General features: G+C 41.1%; 1 protein-coding gene across 1 annotated transcript in view; it reads right to left on the reverse strand.

Moving 5' to 3' along the window:
- GRM7 (glutamate metabotropic receptor 7) overlaps nucleotides 1-17,914 on the reverse strand; it is a 1,767,328-nt gene that overhangs the window by 419,841 nt on the left and 1,329,573 nt on the right. The window lies entirely within an intron of this gene.

Consider the following 17,914-nt stretch of genomic DNA (forward strand, 5'->3'; position numbering starts at 1 on the left):
TCTGTAATACCAACATGTGTCTGCATCCGGCCCAGAGCTACAGCCATTTGGTAAAATGGCACTATATCTCAATCTGATGTAAATAAATTAAGCATCAATCTCTGGGATATCAGCTTAGCCGATGGTACATAGTGAAAGTCCATTAACTCTAGTATTCCCTGAACTTTTCAAGGCCTGAGGTTTATCTCCAGGGAAGCGTGCACATTACATTTGTGGTAATTACATAAATAGAGTCTGACTTGGCCGTGGGCCCTGTTCCCTCAATATTTTAATTAGATTCTAACCAGAGAAGTACATCTTAACATTAGAGAATTATTACGGGGCAACAGATGTACTAAGGCACAGTTAACTTGGTTGCTCCGTGAATTCTAATCAGGCTGTCGCCATGGCATGATGGAAGCAGTGACTCGGTGTCAGCTCTATGCTGGCCTGCCGCTGACACACTCTCTCTTTGTCTCCTTCTGTCTCCTCTATTTACCCCTTCCCTTTCCCTAAGGCTGTTAAATTATAGCACTTAGGCTCTCATTAGAGAAAGGGGAGAGGATGTGGCGTTACGGCCAGAGATGCCTACTTTGGAACAGGGTAATCAAGTTTGAGTCTTGGTGTCTACTCAACATCCTGTGATTCTAGGAAAATCACTTACTTTCCAAGTGCCTAAAAATAAAACAATGAATCTATCCTTGTGTGATATATCAGGTGCTGGTCATATATAGCGGTCCCATGCCCTTGGCCAGAGTTCACACTATATAAAAGTATCCTCTTAATACCAGTTTGGGCTGAAACAAGAATTTCTGTTCAAACTGGTAAACGGATATTAGGAGTTATGGGGTAATACCATCTGCAGTGTTTACGCCAGTGGGAGATTACCCACAAATCCTCCAGGTCAACCCTGGAGAAATGTACCATTGGTAAAGAAAGACCGAGAAATACATGCATGGTATGCAGAAATTGGTGCAGCAGCATTTCATTCTGCTCGATCTTCTCAGTTCCATGGGGCCCTTTCTTTGTTTTGTTGTAATCCTCTGGCAATACCACAACCTGGAATTACTGATGGTAATTATCTGTAATTCTGGTTGCACTATTACTACATTGCAAATAATGGGTGCCTCACGATTAAGGCCAAAATGGTGTATCCTATAGGATCGAGGACAGCACTACGTACTGCTACATCCCTTTTCTCCTATACAAAATCCTTACACTACATGAACATAAAAAAAGATCCAATGTTAAAATTACACTTCAGATTTTGTTCAGCTCGCTAACCACACAGCATTAACTGTAACTCGCTCCTCTACCATGCACTATGTTCTCAGAAATGATGAGATGTCATAAGTGTTGTTATAAATTCAATGATTTCAGGTGGTATAAGCGATGTAATATGAAAGGGTATAAGCAGCGCATGATAGAGTGGTGAGTTGTAGGTGCTGTTTGGAGGAACGCTAGTTATAATAATGAGAAGTTGCTACATAAATTATTAATTTAAGATAGAACTGCAACTTTTACATTTTTATTTTTGGTGTACTTTAAGTTTTATTTGTATAGAAAGAAGAAATAAAGTTACAGTAATTCAAATGTGGTCCGTACATTAGAAATTGAAGGTATAACTATAACTTTTGAATTTCTAATGTTTGTGCAATTCAAGTGTGGTTTATATAGAAAGACTATATAAAGTTTTCCTAACTATAACTACGTTTTAATTTCAATGCTTTTTATTTTTACTAAAAAATATATTTCAAACCATAGACTCAAGTGTCATTGACCAGCGTGTTGTTTATGAAGTGTTATACAATACAGTGGAGGGCAGTGTTGTACAGTGTAGTCTCCTAGGGTACAGTAGTATGCTGTGCAATACAGTGGAGAGGCGTAGTGTAGATTTGAGTAAAGTGTCATAAATTGGAGTGGGGTCTCGTAGAGCATAGTGCTGTGTTGTAACATGTTGGAAAGTCTTGTGAAGTGGAGGAGAGTGTTGTACAGTGGAGTGTCCCGGGATAGAGTGGAGTACAGAGTTGTGCAGTGGAGTGTATGGGGCTCGAGTGGAGTAAAGTCTTGTAGAGTGGCATAGAGTGTAGTACAGTTTTGTAGAGTGCAGCTGCATTGAGTGGAAGAGAGTGTCAAACAGTGGAGCGGTGTAGAGTGGAATGTCGATCAGTGGCGTACAATGGGGTAAAATATCATATACCGAAGTAGGGTGAAGTGGAGTCGCGTAGGATAGCGTAGAGATTGTCATGTTGTGGAGTGCTATGTTGTAGAGTAGAGTGGCATGGAGTGGAGCAGAGTGGCCAGACATAGAAACAGTGGAGTAAAGTGTGATAGAGTGGAGTGGTGCTGTGTCTAGTGGAGTAGTCTGGCGTGTTGTACAGTCTTGAAAGTGTCATAGAGTGGAGTACAATGGATTGCCACAGGGTGGATTACAATGTTATGGAGTGGAGTAGCCGGGAGCAGAGCGTGGAGCAGAGTGCGGTTCCGTGTGGTAGAGTGGAGTGGAGTAGAGTGACGTGGCATCACAGCAACCACCACAGGGCCTCAGTTGCTTTACTTTCTGTAGTTAATTTTTGACATTGACTCACATTTCCTTCAACCACAAGCTGTGATCCATCCATTTTTACTTAAGAACAGCACAACAGCTGCAGGAAATAACACCCTTTAAGTGGCCCTGAAGTTGTATATGGTGCACACCTTTAACTTAATTTTTTAATGTTGCTAAGTGGCTTTTATTTTGCATGCAAGACTGCCTACATTGACTTGTACAGACGTTAAAAAAAGTTGTGCACGTCACCAGCAAAGCCTTCTTCCATCACCGCCACGGTTCCCAGTCAACAGCCCTTTTAGTTAACCACTGGTAGCTCTGAGTACCAGTAGGAGACAGGACCATCGATCACTCCTCATCCAAATGTTTCCATGGCATCTGAAAGCTGTATCTGCAGCATGTCAAGAGCTCCTTTCAGTCTTAAGTACCTGTGGCTCACACCGTGAAGTGTGGTGACATCAGCCTGGGATGCGCAGATATACCAGATCGATGAACGCACGTGTACAGTACAGACATTCTGAGCTTCACCAGCGCACTAAGAGATGCACTTTCATTGCAAGATGCCCTAAGGTGCACCTCGATCCCAACAGACAGCTAAACCCCACAGAGGTATAACAAACAAGACAGGGGGCGATAACACTGCAGCAGAGATGAGTCGCCAGATCTTATGACTCATTTTTTTTCATTTACAATTTAACATAAAACCTACCTCACCTGATTTATATTTTTGGCTCTGGCGTTAGCAAAGATCCTTTGCTTTTAATGTATATATATATATATGGGGCTTTCTGCCAAGCCTCTTAATCCATCAGTCTGTTATTGTGTCATTTACATTTTTCTTCCTCCCACTACAGCATACAGTATGGGGGCAAGGACAGCCCCCTCCAGGCATTGGCTAACCTCACTGTGAATGACAGCATTCTGGTCTCTACCAAGGAGCACACATTAGCACACAAAGTGGTTATGTTCAGTGTCTGTGATAACCACACATATATGTGCTTAATGAGACAAAAAAAATATTTTTAATTTTGGACTATATTTAAATTTTGTTTTATTATAAAGATGTCCTGGTAGCCCTCCCAACTATAAAGTTTTACAAAAACATAACACAAACAAACCAAAACAAAAAAGGGCATTTAGAAAGCCAAGGGCTTGGCCGATGCCTGTTTCTTAAAAAGTTGAATATGTCTACATAGTTAACGAGCACTTGCAAAGTCAATATGCCACGCCCTTCAAATGTGGGCGCAGAGCTACTTGCTTTGTTGATGCTTCTTTGGCAGGTCATACTTTAGGGCCCAAACCATTCAAACATACACACAAGCAAGCCCACTCAAGGCCAGCCATTTGGGGATCTTCTTTATGAAGTATAACAAACGATGCTAATTTACATGCCCACACATGCACCTGCCCTGGCTGCTCTCTTGGACTTAATTCTTCTAAGTATAATGAAAACACTTGCATAATGGTCACCAGAGCATGCACATCTGGGCTCTTACACAGTATCTATCTTATACATTTTTTTGTCATACTTTATTCTTAATTTACTGTTCCAAGCAGATGGTTATCCAGATTGGAAGTGGTAGATTGAATAAAATAAAGTATGTACAGGGATACCAGATAACACACAAATAAACAGAAGCAAGCAGTCCTTCAGCAATATGCACCTGCTAGCTCTTCCCATTTTAAAATAAAAATGTGTGTGAAGAGTCAAAGATGGGGAATAATGGTCGAGAGGGGAGAAAGCGCCATAGCAGAGTGCAGCAGTGCGGCTCTCATATAAAATGCAAAAAAAAACAAGAAAAAAAAGAAAACGGTTAAGCAGGAGAGAGGCAGAGGGCAGGTGTGTGTGGTTGGAGAAGAGAGAAAGGAAAGCCATGCACTTTCGAAAGTACTAAAACGGAAATAAATAAATAAATGTTCCCTAATGTTAGTAGATGAAAGAGGCAAATCTTTGAATCAAAATAGCACCACAAGATATGGGCCCTAAACATACCAGATCTGCAAATTGCGTGACCTGCCTGGCGAAAACTGTGACTCCGGTAAATACCGATTGCTTTGGTTCGGTGTGTACCTGGTGCGTAGTTTTCACCTGATTCCACTTTGCAAACCTTGGTATGGGGTCTTCATGTCATCCCCATTCCAAGGTGCATAAACACTGCACATGAGCTAGTTGCCCTCCTTATCTCTACCGATGTCACCAGGTTACAATATTAAGTCATAGGGATTGGGCTATAGAATTGTTCAGCTCAAAATTGCACATAACTTAAGCTAAGAAAGACTTACCTAAAAAGCTTGGAAGCGATATGAGGTTGTTCTCAGTGGCGTAACAAAACTTGAGCCCCCCCCCACAATGTACATAGAGGGAGCCCCCTACGCTCTGGACCCAGTCAGGAGCTCTCAGCTGCCGCCGGTGCATAGTGCTGGAGGGGACCCCCTGGAGCTCGGGCCCCCCGAGCCGCGGGGGCTGCAGGGACTATCGTTACACCCCTGGTTGGTCTTCATATGGTGGGCTGTAAAACATTTAGAACATTGGAATGCCAAGAGCTTCATTGAAGACAATGGAGTGGCCCAGGCAGAATTATAGCCAGCATAGGCCTTGTGCTTCAACATTCCAACGACTGTCTTTGTGTATCTCTCTTTTTTATTTAGAACATTCTATCCTCAAGGGTGGAAGGTTCTAATTGCCTTACAGCCCTTCTTCTTTGGGCTGTACCAGTTGTTGAAGCCCCTCTCCCTCGTTATAGGCCCTTGCCTGCGGCTCAGGCCTATAACTCGGTTTCAGGGCCTTTGGCAGCTGGCATTAGCAGCAGACTATAAGGCAAGACCAATCACCTTCCACCTGCAAAGATGACTTCAACCTGCAAAGATGACTTCAAAATAAGTAGCTCAATCCAAAATGATGTTATGTATCATGGGAGAAATTGTGAGTGTTAGAGCAAAATGATCAGGAGATCACGCAAAATCTGTGGATTTGTGACACGGTCAGTCGAAATGGGACTGTCGTCACATTCTTACTGACCAATGGCTAGGCTCGGTTTGTATGTTTTATTTGTCTTTAGAATTGCAATCGCTAGAGAAGAAAGGAGAAGCAGCATTCGCATGTTCGGAGTGCCTTGAGAGTGCTCCAGTTGGGAAAGAGTTAAAGGCTTAGTTCTGAATTAGAGGAAGGAAGACACAATAAGATGTCAAGTGAAGCAGAGAGTGTCAGTTAGGCTCTGGGTTATCTTTCCAAATGCGAACACCACTGATGCCTCATTTTACAGAACACCAGGGCCGAACTCCCTGCGCTCCTGCAAAATTCATAGCACATATATTAAGCAGCGGTTCCTCCAAGGGAGAGGAGGAGCGCCGCCCCCACACACTGTTGCGCAGAAAGCTGGAAAAATAAAAGGATTTTATTACCATTTTATTTTTGCGGCTTTCTGCCGAATGTAAAGGGCAAGGTGAGGCCAGTGGGTCATTGATGCTGATTGGTAGCAATGACGAGTGGCCCCTTCAGTATGAAATGCGCATGTTGGTTTGGCCGGCTACTTTGCTACAGCCAAACCGACATGCGCAATTCAAACTCTCCAACAGCCGGGTTGGACAGCAGGCACAGGCCTTTAGTGCTCTTCGGTGTACTGAGGCAGCCTGCTCCAGCCAATCCAGACGCTTCACTCATGCAGCATGAAGTGTTTGGATTGGATTAGGACCTGTGGGAGATGTAGGACCTGGCGCTTGGAAGATTCTGGAGCCGGAGACCGGAGAACACCAAGGATGTACAGCAGGTTAAAAAGGTAATTGAAACTTTTTGGGTGCTTTTTAATTTTATTTATGTCAACTCACCATTTTTGTGGGTCACCAACCGCCACTGCATACATTAGAAAAAGCCTTACTATGCCTTTTTCGGGGTGAAGGGTTTACTGCTTTTAAATAGCAGTGGCAGTGGTTGCCATCATTACAAATGAAAAAAAACCAAAAGTATTGTTGGCGAGGGAGACATGGGCCTCATGAGCCTCTGGGTACCGCTCGGTAAATTTGCCACAGGATGCAGCATCCATATGAGCTGGTTTGTATTATTGAATACACAGACGGTTGCCAAGGTTACAGTGCTGGTTAACGTGTGCTTAGAATCATTTGACTCTTCCTCCTGGAACCCACGGGGCAGAGGTTCCCATCACAAGGGCAGATCTCGCCAGGCATGACACACACAGAGCTGATATCTCCTGGAGGCTCTGTTACATGAACCTTTGCTTCCCACAAGTTAAAAGCTGTTACACATTTAATCACATCAATACAAGGCAGTAAGGGCCTTATATTCCCTGGAGGAGCTGAAATGTATATTTTGCCTGACTATTCCAGTAGATTCATGCAGAGCTAACACATATACAGTCAGTGCTTATTTTGTAACGGTGTTTGCTGGGCCTTGACGTGACCACTTAACACTAGCACTTATGGCAGTCCACCTTATGATGCCGCTGTCTGCCTATTTTTTAACAAACTAAATACACATTTAGAAAATAAATCTAACCCATCAGGGGCATTCTTACAGCCACGCATGGCCTTGAATTGTCCAAACTATCAGGTTCATAGGAGTGTGATGCTTAGCAGGAAGCATTTAAACTGGCACGTGGTGGCAATGGCAGGTCCAGCTGGTAGTATAAGCTGCATTTGCCTTCTGAGCAGTACCTTGGGCCTGCCAGTTGATTATTTGTAAATGACTCACTATATACAGACAAATACTCACCAACATAAAAAAAATAACTTAAGCATGTGCACAGATATGCGCACACACATCAGTGCAAGTTTGTGCACACACAAGCACTTACAAACATGCACTCACAGACATATACAGAAACATCCACAAACACATTTGAATGCAAACATGTACATACATACATATGCACGCACACACAAGTGCATAAAAATGTGCATACACACAACTCACCCGCAATTTAACAAATGCACATAGAAATACGCACACACACAGAGAAAATATGCACTCACAGACATACATGTACTTGCACATGTGAGTACGGTGAACCCTGAAATATTTGCACCCCAAAACTTTACCTTACCAGATCACCCACAAGTTGATAAATTGGAGACGGTGTTAAACCTCCGTTTCATGAGTCAATGTGTTCCCATGGCACCTCCAAACACATAAAAAATACTATCAATTTAATAAGGGCGTAGTCAGTATTTGAGTTCTAGATCAGCAGATTTCTCGCCCTCTCTTTCTTTTTCTCCCTTTCTTATATATTGGTATTGTTTGTCATTGGTGCATGTAGCACAATCAACATATGTATCCAGGGGCGGCTCGCATAGGGTGTGCTGCGGTGTGGCAGGGTGGGGATAGCAACACGGACATACGACGGAACAGAGGAAAGTTATTATGTTCCTCCATTCCGTCGTATGTCCGAGTTTTCTACCCCCCCCACCCTGCCCCTCCCCTGCAGCACCGCCCGCAGCACGCCCTATGTGAGACGCCACTGTATGTATCTCAATACGGGTCCGTGCTGGACTTGCATGTCATTGTATTTGCTGCTATTTTTCAACACTTAATTTATGGCAATAAAAATGATTGCTAAAAAAAGATGAGATACAAAGTTGATATAAATTCATTGCGAGGAAGGTTCTCAGCAAATAGAGCATCAAAAAGTAGTGCATAAGAAGAAATATTCCAAGTCCTAAGTGAGCAGCAAAAGTAGAGAAACAGACAGCATACCCAGCAGCATCTAAGTCTTCAGGGATGTTTTCTGGCTCACCTCCGATATTGAGGGCTTATGCACACTCATTTCACGTATTAAATCACTAAAACTGCTAAATCAATAATATATAACATTCTCAGTAAATCAGATCACAGTTGTGCTAAATGTCATATTACCTTATCACCTAAGCCCTATCCAACGCAATGAATATTTTTGCTGCCCACTCTATTCTAATATCATCCTGAGATGGGAGGAAAAATGTGTTACATGAACAACAGCAAACTATAATGAATAAATAGGGTACAGCGAGCTGGCGGAGGGACCTTGAGATACATACAGTTTTGTAAGCAAGATAGAACAATTTCATCGAGAATAGCAAGAACAACGTCAAAGGAAATAAACAAACATGACCCTACTTGACTGTGTGCTGCAGAAATAATGAACAGGCAAACATGAAGGGAACGACATCCATTTTGAAAAAGATGGTGACCAGGTCCAAATTGAGGCCTAGTTAACATGACCTAGGAAATACACATTTCCACATGTCAGGGAAAATTTGTTTCAAACACAATAGCACTACCTGGTCTTCTTTTTTTAAAACTGAAATTAACACTGATGCCAACTCCACTCTCTCTCCTAATGCAAATACTTGAATTAACTAATTCATTATTTTATATTTTGTGTATTTCTTTTCTTTTTCCCTTTCCTTTATCCTTCATCAATTTATTTCCCCCACTCCCGTCCTCCTTCTCCTCCCTCCCTTCCTCTGGCTCTATTATCTCTCACTGTTCTCTTATTCTCTTCTTTACAGTTGATCTCTTTTCTCTCCTTTTCTTCTTTCTTCCACTTTTCATATAAATTTTCTCCTCCCTTTTTTTTTTCTTTTAAATTTTTGTGCTCTGATCTAATTATTTTAATTATCTTGTACAAAGTCATTCTCTTTTATATTTAGATGTATTCATATTTTATATATTATAATATGTATAATATCCAGTTCTTATTCATGTTCTTTATACCATATATCTACTCACTTATTTATTCATTTTAATATTTATATATAATATGATTTCTTATTTATTTGTTCATATTTATCATCAACATATGTATTTAATTTGATCAATAATTAATTTTTTTATTATTTCTGTGTTACTCTGTATTTCATGATAAAATTCAATAAAAAATGTTAACACAAAAAAAACCAAACACAATAGCACTATATCAGTGGGTATATGTGTAACTAAATTCTGTACGTTGTTAATGAAGCGCAAATATATAAATGCCCAAAAACTCTAACAGACACATCTTATTGATAGCACTTGGAGACAAAGGACATGACACTTCTTACAATGCTCAGAGATCATGGACAGACACACACGTAATAATGAACTTGCACGAATATTGCGAGAATAACATGAGCTTAACCCAGACTGTCCTCAGTTAACGAAGCAGGAGAAAGTTAAATATTTATCTGTGGTACACATCATTCTGGCATTGCCCCAACATAGTGATCATTGAGTCATGCTTGGATATTGGAATAGAAAAAGCAAATACACATTCAAGCAATTCTGAACTTTTGGAACACAGACATAAGATTCTTTAAATGGTGTTTTTAAAAAGTGGAAATCTATTAAGGCACAATTTTTTCTGATATTCATGGATCTTTGGTTGACTGTAATGAGGTCCCTGATGCCCTCACACGAACTGGAAATAAGAAGTATTTTCGACATTAACAAAACCCATTTTGGGTCTGGCTTGACAGGTTTTATTGTTATCCATTCTTTAAAATGGATGAAGGCCCTCATTGCGAGTGGCCCCTATAATTTCGATATGTGCAGTAATTCCTGTTACTGCAATTGCACTCCTTCAATTTCCTCGAAATAATTTCAAGTCCAGCATGCAAAATTTATTATGGATAGAGGGGCACATGCATCAAGCACGTCAATTGCGATTCCTTAATAGCGCTTATTAAGGAATCGCTATTAAGGAATCGTAATTGCCTATGCATGTAGGTTTTGCAAAAATATTTGCGATTCCTACACATTCCTTAATTGCGAATCCCAAATTGCGATTCGCAATTAAGAAATGCCTTCACATTCATTCCTATGAGCCTAGAGGCCCATAGGAAAGAATTGGAAGCCTTTCGCAATTTGCGAGTACCAAATAGGTACTCGCAAATTGTGAATGCAATTTGAAGGGTGCTAGGGGGCCTCAAAGGCCACCCTGCTGCACCCCCAAATTTGGCATGTGTGCTCATGTGGCATATGTGTGCGCCACATGGCACTTTGAAAAATGCACTTTTGTGCATTTTTCCATGTTTTTGTAAATTACCATCAACTTGCAGTTGATGGTAATTAGCGTTAAATAGGGAATCACAACTTGCGATTCCCTAAAAGCATTCGCAATTTAGGTAATCGCAAAATTTGCGATTACCTATTGCGAATGGGTTTTCGGTTTGATGCATCGGAAATAGCAAACGGGCCGATTCTGTGAATCGGCCCGTTTTCGACCGGTAAAATGCTTGATACATGTGCCCCAGAATTCCTGGTAATTACCGGAACATGCAGATGAGGGTGCGGTATGCACCAACATCCAATGTTATTCCCCCAAAAGTTATAATACATACTATTATTTTGCACTAAAAAATTCCAGCTTCCTTGGAGCTCTGGGTGAAGCTTTAGCCCCGCTGAGAGGAGCGTTTCTCTCTCACATCATACTATGAGCTGTTTGATGTGTCACCCTCCCTCCTGTGGAGTGCTTGCATTATAATGAATTAAGGACTACATTTTAACAGACAATCTCATATCTGTGTTCTATACAGAAAGAAATTGCTTTTGTTTTTTCATTGCAGCAGGCTTTTTATAATGTTAAGTTATTACCCAAAATGCAAGCTAGTGCGTTTTAGTTATAACCTAAAATGCAAGCTAGAGCTATTTGCTTTGCAACTGCAGGTTTAATTTCTGTTTTTTTCTATTTTTAGGTCTGACTAAAATGACAGAGCCTTTGGCTAACATCACCTTGAGTGATGGCATTCTGCTCTTCCACAAACAGCACATTCGCACACAGAGTAGTTTCTTGTGGTGGTAGTGGCTATTATGACAATGAGTGCTTTTTTGAGACCACAAAGGTTTTGTGCTTTTAACTAATTTTGTTTTTAATTGTCGATGGCCAGACCGTCCCTCGACAATATATATTTGCAAATACCATGACAAACAAGCCAAAAGGCTGTCTTCCATATCCAAGACCCGCTGGCTTTCCCAATGCTTGTTGTAGTGGGTGTTGATGCATGTGGCTTCAGACTATGGGTCATTGACCTCACACTTTTGCTTGTCACTTTCAGAAAACATGCAGAACTAGTGACAATGGACGAGGCACTCTGGGGTCGTGGTTGCCATCCCGTGGAGTTCTCTATACAGGTAGAATAGAAAACAGGGCGATGACCCTTTTTCCAATGACCATAAGAATATCTGTCACAAATTCTGAATTTGTTTAGAGATCCCATATTGAAGACAAAACTGAAAAAATTCAGCTTTTTTAAAATGTTCACATAATGTGTGCAGTTAATACGGCTGCATAGGAATGGACCAAAAGCTTGTACAACATTTTTTTCCGGAAAAAAGATACTGGAGGGGATGTAACGAGTCCTGTCACCGAGCTCATGATTCAATTAATCACTTCTGCTCTTTTAAACTCAAAAGTATACAATATTCATAGCAACATTTGCATCTCAAATCTCACTTATAGGTCTCTAGTTGTGTCCTAAAAAAGGAACACCCACAGCAACACCCATGGAATGTCCCCTTCAGGAAGAGTAATGCGTGAAAGGGGCCCATATTTACAAGGTCATGAAAAGTCACTCGGGGTGACTATACGTAGCTATGTCCATATGGGCAGGCACACTGCGCCGCCAGTGCTTCAAAAGAAATGATGCGCCGGTGGCACAATGGGCTTGTAAATGAGGCCCTCTGTTGTTTATGGCTCTGTGGAAACATAATAAGAAAGACTCGCCTGAAACCCTTCCCAGTAAAGAGAAGTCATTTCCACAAACGTTTTAAGTGCAACTAATATGTGTATGGTTAAGCAATCACAGGTTAACAGAATAATTATTTGCTTAACCTTCATGCTGCAATTCAGAAAAGTGAATGCTGGAATACTTTATCAATTATGATCCACTGGTATTTACTCTGGGCTTCATTCCAATGTGTTTGCTCACTGTGCTCCTGCAGACAGGGACCTAGCTCATGCAAATCAGGTTTAGTGCTGCTTTAATCGGAAAGTTCCAGACTGAGAACTGTTAAGCCACATCTCTATTTAGGGAATGAGGGGGTTATATGGCGACAGGTATTCATTTCTGGGAAAGAACACTGTAGAGTCACCACTGAAAAACCAGCAGGGTTGTGAAAGATCAGGTCTATAGCGGCTGCGACATAAGGTTTACTATTGGTCAAGATCAAGAGGTCGGACTCTCTGGCCGTGAGTGACAGCCGGGCTTTATAAGCAGTCTACTTCCTTGGGAAGATGCCTGGCCGCTTTCTGTATTGTATTGGCTCTTGCGCGGTCTCTCCAGTTGGTTCAGCGTATTTGTGTCCCTCACCGTTGTTGTTTTGTTTCCCTTTTCGTTCCCTGACCACTCTGCCTAAACTCTGACTTGCCTCTGGATTACAAGTAAATTTTGTTTTCTGACCAGTAGCCTGACCTCTGACTTGCCTCTGCACTATTATTTGGTGTTAGTTGCTGTGTTTGCGCTCCCTCTTCCTTTCTAATTTCCTGGTTTGCTTTAGACACAGAAATCCACCAATGATGATTCTGGCTTCCATCAACTGCGTCTTAGATTCCCTGCAGCCCGCCGTTTTCAAGTGGGTCAGCATTACCAGTGGGAAGCATCCAAAACTTTGTTTGTTTTTCATACCTTCAGTGTACATCTGCCAATCACCTTTGAAAACACCATTGAGAATCCCCTGCTGTATTAGGAACGTGTGGTTCTCCCTCCCCTATAAGGCGTCATCCTGCTATTGATGCGCAGTCACGCAGAGACAAGCTGTGTTCTGTGGAGCGTTGAGGGTGGTGTGCAGACTCTTTGGGTCAAGACTGGCTGATCTTGACACCTGAGTGGGAACAAGAGGGCCTCAGACTGCTGACAGCATTTCTGGGCTTTAACATTGAGGTGCAGCTTGAGTCCTGACACACAGTAAACAAATGATCAACCTCTGGGCAAGTCAGTCAAACTGAAACCATCTCATGGAGCAAACCAAACAAGTGACACATGGAATGCTTGAACCAATCACAAATACTGGCAATTACTCTGGGTTGCTTTCCAGTCCAGCTTTTGCTTCCTAAACCACTTGACCAGTAGCATAGCTAGCTGGTCTGCCGCCCGTGGCAGCCCCTGAGTTTGAGAGCGGGGGGAAAGGTGGGTGCTGGCGATTCCGAAGACGGCAGCCATGCCTGGCCACGGGTAAGAGTATGGAGGGGTAGCTGCCCCCTCTTACTACGCCGCATGCACTTGACCCAGAAACCAATCCATAACTCAATATTCGTGCTGCATTCATAGTCGTATACCACACCAAATTGGCCTTTCCATTAGCAACAGCATAGTGTCTGTTCAATTCGGATCATCTTATGTTCAGAGACATACACTCAAGAACGTTTAATTCTTTTCCTCTTTATCTGTAGAAACATTTTTAGTAGAATTCTTCAGAATACAGAACTAGGGCATAAAAGGAGGCTGTCGCGCTTTAAATGAATCACTCCTAGACTGATAACACTGGGACTGTGATAGGTTTTATGAATCCTGCTAGGAGGAAATTGCTGAAGCACATTGATACACTGCAATGAGCCATGCATGACAAAATGCCTGCTTTTGGCCTTTTCTAACTCTAAATCTCCAGAATTGGCTAATTGAGTCAAATTTGTCATGGAGCAAAAATCGAATAAAATATATAAACTATATTTTTTTGTTTTTAAGCATCCAGAAGTTTTATTTACTTTTTTCTCCCTGCAAGATGTTGGCAAGTTAACATCGTCAAGATTTCTATTCGATTAATGCATTAGTTGTGAGCCAAATATTTCAATGCCTAAAAGACACGGGACCTGGAGTTCATTAATATGACACACCCGACTGTCGTGCAGCCCAGATTTGCTGGAAATGAACATGCACTCTAATCATTTCAGGGGTTCTGGGTCACAGTACACATGTGTACATGACATTAACTTCACTTCAAGGGACATGAAACACATATCTCATTGATGTTTCATGGACCCTTCTCTATCACTTTAACAGTGTCTCATGACCATGCGACGTGATTCAGAGATGTTTTCCTGGCGTTAATTGGAAGTGATACAACATGACACGCATACACACACAATTATGAAATTATCAAGAGGTCATATGAGACATGGTGTAGCATGTATATTGGTAAATACCACACATGTGATCATGGTCAACTACACTTGATGGCCAGAAAACAATGAAGTATCAGAACAAATCACCTGACACATGCAATCCTGGAGTCACATAGACACGTATAAGATTGGCACTAGTGTTGGAACATAGTGCACACATAACAGTGATAGTAGTTAAGGTCCATGAGAAATGAGGCAAACATGGAACTCTGACATGACAAAAAGGTCACAGCACATGAAAATTGAGTAGCCCTAAAGTGGACCCTGTGCATACAGTTGGATCAAAGGGCAGATTTGGAAGGGGAGCAAGCTATAAGTGGGACATCCAGTTAGTATTCTGACTTTTGATGCATAAGTTATACTTTTATGGCATACAGGTGCTGAGTCACATTTATATTATCGCAAGTCATCTGATATCGACTAACAGCTTGCTGCCATAGTAATATTCCCACAATTTGAATATCATCAATTGTCAATCATCGATAGCTTCTACACTCTTACATTAGAGCAATTCAAGCAGTTCTTAGCAGCCACCAAACTCAGAGAGCCCATTGAATCACTGCTTATTATTTAAAATAATACTTTGACATTAGTGATATGGTTGTTCCTTTTGTGGGCCAAGACGAGTGCCCTTAGAAATATAAACTGCCTTTATATCCTCTGCTAAAAAAAAACAAAAAAAATCTTCCACTTGGTTTGGAGGGCCCAACAATATTCTGACTTGTCTGTTGGATTCACTAGCTATCAAAACATCTTGAGAGGGGTAGCAACTCAACAGCAAACAACAGTTTGTAGAAGAAAAGGGGAAACCTTTGGTTATCTCTGTCCTCAATAAATAGCAGTTGGCGGTTGAGGATGGTGGTGTTATTGCCCTGATCTTATTAAGTCTATCAGCGACACTTCACACCATTGACCATCAGATCAACCTCTAGTTCCTAGGTGAACCCTATATTAAATGACACAGATTAAAATGAGTTGAGTCATTTTTATATGCCAGATCCTGAGCTTTCTATTTATGGACTTTATCTTTCTTCCTACACTCTTGGTTTTGTGGAGTACTCAGGGATCGTTAGTTTCTGCGTGTTGTTGTTCAATCTATATCTAAGTGTCTTTTCATTTCTTCTGTCTGAAGTGTGTTTTTCTTTCTCTGTGTGTGCAGATGTTACACGCATTCTTTTGAGAATGGAAGGCGGTCTCATCAACTTACAAGTTTTCTCCAAACATAGAACTAAAGTTGGTGGATTTGAAACAACTGTTAACATGTAGTCCACCATAAACAAAGTTATTGCTGATTCAAAACTCTCCAAATGAATGGGATGTTTGCCTTTAGACAGACCCAATGGGAATCTTCTATTCTCCAGCCAAGGCAGTAAGAAATCCTTGTGTGCTGATTGACTCGGAATTAAACATATTCATTGTTTCCAGAGCATATTTCTATCAAATGAGAACCCTTTTAAGTATACTTCCTTTCTTTAAATTTTCAATACAAAATTCTGGTGATGAATGCATTCATTCTTGGTTGGATTTTTGTAATGTGGTAGATTATAATATCTTAAGAAAACCACTTATTAGACTCCAATATATACAAAATGCTGCCGTGTGGGCTCTCTTAGAGCTTAGGACATTTGATTACATTTAAGGACAAATTTGATAAATTCATTGTCTTCTGGTGAGCGTCAATAAGACTGTTTAGACATTTTAGACTTCTTGCTTTCCTGTTCTGGAAAGTACATTGCAGAAATATTCTCCTTCAGTAAGTCTCACGTATTCCTTGTGTCTTTGTTCTGCACTTAGGTACTGATAAGCAAGGTGGTGTGGAGGGTTTTCAGAGTGTAAAGTGCCAACCTTTCACACTCTCTTATACCCCTGTTGGAAGCTGAAAAAATAATCTCTCATTTAGGAACACAACTTTCTCATCCAGCTTGCAATTCTATTACCTGCTGGCCCAAGGGTCATCCAATTTGCCAACAGCTATTACCAACTGTAAGATCGTCAACACTTTTTGTAGACCCTGATTTTTAAGCCTACCATGCTGTGGACATCTAGGAAAGTGAGGAGTTTGGCAGGGGCTTGCTCTTTGGAGGAATGTTCATTATTTGTTCTGAACTGTTTATATAAAACATTTCGATGCATACTAGTTAACAAATACGATCAATGAGTAAATATGTTTCTTTATTCCTAACCTTGTTGTCCTGCCTAGTTTATAAAGCCATAATCACCCATTGGTTACTTCTTCGGATAGTCATATTTGTTCACAAGTGGTATTGGATAGCTTTGCATAATTATTTGTGGTTATTTATGCAATATTGAATGAGGGCCAGTTGTCTTCCTTCTTCCAGTTTTCCTACCTAAACCATTACCCTATTGTCCACCCTGCCTTTCAGATTAGTTTTAGCATTAGTGCTTGGCTCTCAAGCCATTTTAGACAATCATATTCCCAGAATACCTCTAGATGCACAATATTAGTACCAGTTCCCAAATCTAAACTCATCACCCCCATAGTGCAAGGAATCCACAGGACCTCATACTTAGGGCTGGATGGAGTATTCAATTCTGCAGGCAGAATCGTAGGAATTTTGTTACTTCCGTTTTATTCTTGTATTAGTGATTAATTCAAATTCCCCCGCTCCATCGGTGGAATGTAATTATGCAGTGGTTTTTAAAGTTTAGAAACCACTACATACCAATAGACCCCCTTGCATACTCTGCAGTGATTAACGTTTAATCACTGCAGAGTATGTAAGGTTGTCAACTAATATAAGGAAACAACCTTTACAACGCAGACATTACACCACGATACCTTCACAACGCAGTCATTACAATGACCGCGTTGTTACAACGCAGTGCCATTACAACGCAAGTCGTTACAACGTCTTGCTCTAGATGGCGCTCTAGCCTAAGGAATAGGAGGAATTACTATTCCAACACTTTCCCTACTGTTGCACACACTGGAGTTGGAATAGTAAATTATACTATTCCTAAGTCCAGCGCGCCACCTAGAGCAAGTCGTTATATTGACTTGCATTGTAATCGTACTGCGTTGTAACAATGCAGTCATTGTAGCAACTGCGTTGTAAAGGTAAGCGATGCAATGACTCTTGTTGTAAAGAGTCATATTCACTAATATCCAGTGGTTTCTAAACTTTAGAAACTTTAGAAACCATTGCATACCAGCCTATACAGAGTATGTAAGGGCACCAAGTTGTATTTAGCCGCGCTATTTTCTTAAAGTAAAATATTCGCCTAACACCACTTTTTTTACGATGCAAGAGTGCATTTTGCACTATGAAAATAGCAC

This window comes from Triturus cristatus, chromosome 9 (assembly GCF_964204655.1).
Source record: "Triturus cristatus chromosome 9, aTriCri1.1, whole genome shotgun sequence".
Taxonomy (NCBI): domain Eukaryota; kingdom Metazoa; phylum Chordata; class Amphibia; order Caudata; family Salamandridae; genus Triturus; species Triturus cristatus.